A 3,667-nucleotide genomic window follows, 5' to 3' on the forward strand; every position below is an offset into this window, starting at 1 on the left:
TCTAGGTACAAAGATGTTCCATGACATGTGAGGTGCCAAGGAATGTTAATGTGTTCCAAAGAATGTTAAGGTGTGCCAAGAGTGATGAGGTGTGATAGGTCTCTCTCACTAATAGAATTGAAATAGCTTGATTGTGTATTAAATAATATAGTTCCTACACACACTAGTGGAAATTTATCTAAAGGGAATTTGTTAGATAATAAACCTAATAAAGATGAAATTCTCATTACTTAATGGAAATGATACACACTAATTACTTCTTAACAAATTGACTGAATCTAACCACTATGGCCTTGGACACATAATGAAAAAGACTCCACAACAATGGTATTAAATCATTATATTTTGACAAAAAATATAGTAACATGCACATAACATCATCAAAAACTCATTGGAGTGATCAATGATGACGAAATTTTTTTGACCGTCACCAAAAGTAACCAAAAAAAGCATTGGTGAGGGTCAATAAAAAATCATCACTAGAAGTGTCACCAAAGAAATAATTAGTGATGGGACTTTAACAACCCTCACCAAAAGTGTCACTGAAAATGGATTTGGTGACAAACCTTAAAGGACCATCACTATATTCACTTACAACAACGTTTTTTTAAGGACTGTCACCATATGCGACATTGGTGATGGACCTTAAAGGTACATCACATGAATGACCCTCACCAATGACCTTTTTCTAGTAGTGAAGGTTCCTGGTATCATGGGAATCAAGTGGGAAGAGTAGTCATGACAAATATATGAGGTTAGTATCATGTGGATATGAATTGATATTATGTGCTTGTATTATGCCTATGTTTATGTTATGACATGTAACACTAAAGGATACATTAGCGGAATGAAAACAATGTACTTTGCAGCATACTAAGATAAGCATGGGTGGCAGAAAGACGTTGAAAACAAGGTTTCTTTGTAGAGACAACGTGGGTTTGGATGTGAGGTACTACTATTGTGCATATGTTATATATGTTGTACATGTTACATATGTGATGTTGTCTGCATGTGGTATTGTGTATTTATAGTGCATGTACATGTTATTTATGCAATGTTATGTATATGGTGGTACAGATAGTGTTGTGTGAATATTGCATATCTAGTGCTGGGTATAGATGGTGCTATGTACATGTTGGATATGTGGTGTTGTGTACGTATTGTACTGTGTGCATGATGTCTATGTGGTGTTGTGAGCACGTTGGATATGTAGTGCTGTGTACACAGGGTTCTTTGTAAATGTTGTATATGCAGTGATAAGTACATATGGTGTATGTGAATGTTTTACATATGGTGCTATGTACATATGGTGTTGTGTGCATGATTATACAAGTTGTGTTGTGGGCATGTGGTGCTGTGGACATGTTGTACATATGGTGTTGTGTGCAGATGGTGTTGTGTACATGTCGTGCATATGGTGTTGTGTACATGTGGTGTCATGTACATGTCGTGTAGGTGGTGCTGTGTACATCTGCCATTGTGTACACGTTGTATAGGTGGTACAATTTACATGTGGCATTGTGTACACATTTTGCAAGCTGCCGTGTACATGTGATGTTGTGTACACATTATGTAGGTGGTGTTCTATACAGGTGGTACTCTGTACATGTTTTACATGTGGTATTAGGTTCATGTCATACATATTTTGTTGTGTACATGTGGTACTACGTATGTGCATTATGTAGTCGTGGCATTGTGACATGTGTATTCATTGTGTTGTACGATGTGTAGGTATATGTATTGCGTTTTACATTATGCGTAAGTGTATGCAATGTGTTGTGTTGTATACTGGGTGTAGGTGTATGTGTTGTATGTCAGGTGTAGGTCCATGTATTTCATGGTGTTGTATATTGTGTGTGGTTGTGTGTGTGGGATGTACATTATGTGTATGTGCACATGGTTGAGGAGAAGGCATTGGGTGTTTGTCAGGTGTAGCAATTGATCAAAAATGCATATGAAATAAGGATAAGGTAGGATCTAAGGACTAATTAAAGGATAAGTATCATCATTTTATTCCAGTTTTACTATGCATGTGATTTATGATTCTAGCCTATGATGATTACATGTGATCTATGATTCTGGTTTATGATGATTGCATGTGATTCATGATTTTGATCTATGATGGTTGTGTTTTGAGCTAACTTGATGTGATGTGTTTATACATGAAGATTTGGTCAAAGATTCTAGTTTGACTTGTTGTGATAACGAGTAAACAAGATTGCAATTGTACCTTATCGATGAGATACCAATGAGGTATGACATGAAGTTATTTCAATTTATTTTGAATATAATGGAATTATGTGCTTGGAATATGAATGCATGAACATGCTAGGTTGGGTTGTTCAAATCAACTGCAAGCATTAGAAAAAATGATAAAAGAAATTGGAACATGCAACAATATGCTAGGAAAGCACTTCAAGAGCAGGGCCATTGTGGGACACTAGTACCCAACAATGTCCATTGATTTCCTTGAGCATGCTATGACCAATATGATGGTTTTAAGGCAGGTATATGCCTTGGTTTTTGTATCTTTTGATGCAAGGAAGCCTTGCCAAGGGATGGATCGCCCGGGATAGGGGATGTTGGGGAAAATGGAAGGTGAGTCACTACATGGAAGGGGTGACCAGAGTTCTCGAGGGACTATGTAGCAGAGAAGGGAATGTTGGGGATATATTTGTTTTTGTCACTATCATTTCCAGATAGAATAAAATACACACTCGGTGTGTGCCCCGGAACAATGAGCCTGTAACTGTTCACTGAGAGGACAAGTGGCACGAGATTATAGTGCTAAACATTAGATGCAACTTTGACTATGACAGTAAATTATGGAATTCCTGGGAAGGAGGTGATTCCTGATATTACTTTGAGGGTGGAGTTGTGAGCCTTTTGATTCCCTTGTTGATTGATATAGGCATCGTGTCCTTTTATTTGGTGGTTTATAAAATGTGCATATGTGTATATGTTGTTATTGTAAATGTTGGAATGAGATTTGTTATAAATCTCCAACAAATGATATGTTTGTCATATTGTCATGATGTTTTTCTTTTGAGAAAGCCATTCATTGTAAATACTACAATGAGCTAAGTTATAAAACTCCATGGGTAGTATGTTTGTTTTCAGTGTTTTTGCTTAGGTCCTTATGTGGTTTAACACCAAGGAGAGTGTTACCCAAGGGGGAGGGTTATGTAACAACCCTAGTGAAAATTCCATGTAATAAAAGTCAATAATGGAAAAATAAGACCACGGGTAAGGGACGCTTATTCCAAGATGAATCTTGAACAGGACATCCTAGTCCGAGTGTTCATTTCGGTTTATTATGGCTAAGGATATTGGCAAAGGCAAAAAGGAATTTTTGACACATTTATCTATAAAAAAAATAAGAGAAAAGTAAGCTGAAAGGTCATAGGTTGTATGTGAGGAGGAAATTGAAGCAAAATAATGGAAAATGAAGAAAATAGAGGCCTCATTGATAAAAATGCTTATGAGTATTAGTTGTCAAGTTCTTTGCTCGAGCTTTTGCTCAGGTTTTGGAGCAAGGAAAGAAAAAGCAAGCAAAGGAAGGACAAGGAAAGGAAAGGAAGGAAATAAAGGATCAAGAAAGGAAAAGAATTATCACGTAGCTTCAATAGGAATACTTGCAAGTAACATATTGCATGCATGACTTCCT

This window comes from Pinus tabuliformis, chromosome 4_1 (assembly GCF_031772625.1).
Source record: "Pinus tabuliformis cultivar Carrire ecotype Pingquan chromosome 4_1, CPIR1, whole genome shotgun sequence".
Taxonomy (NCBI): Eukaryota; Viridiplantae; Streptophyta; class Pinopsida; order Pinales; family Pinaceae; genus Pinus; species Pinus tabuliformis.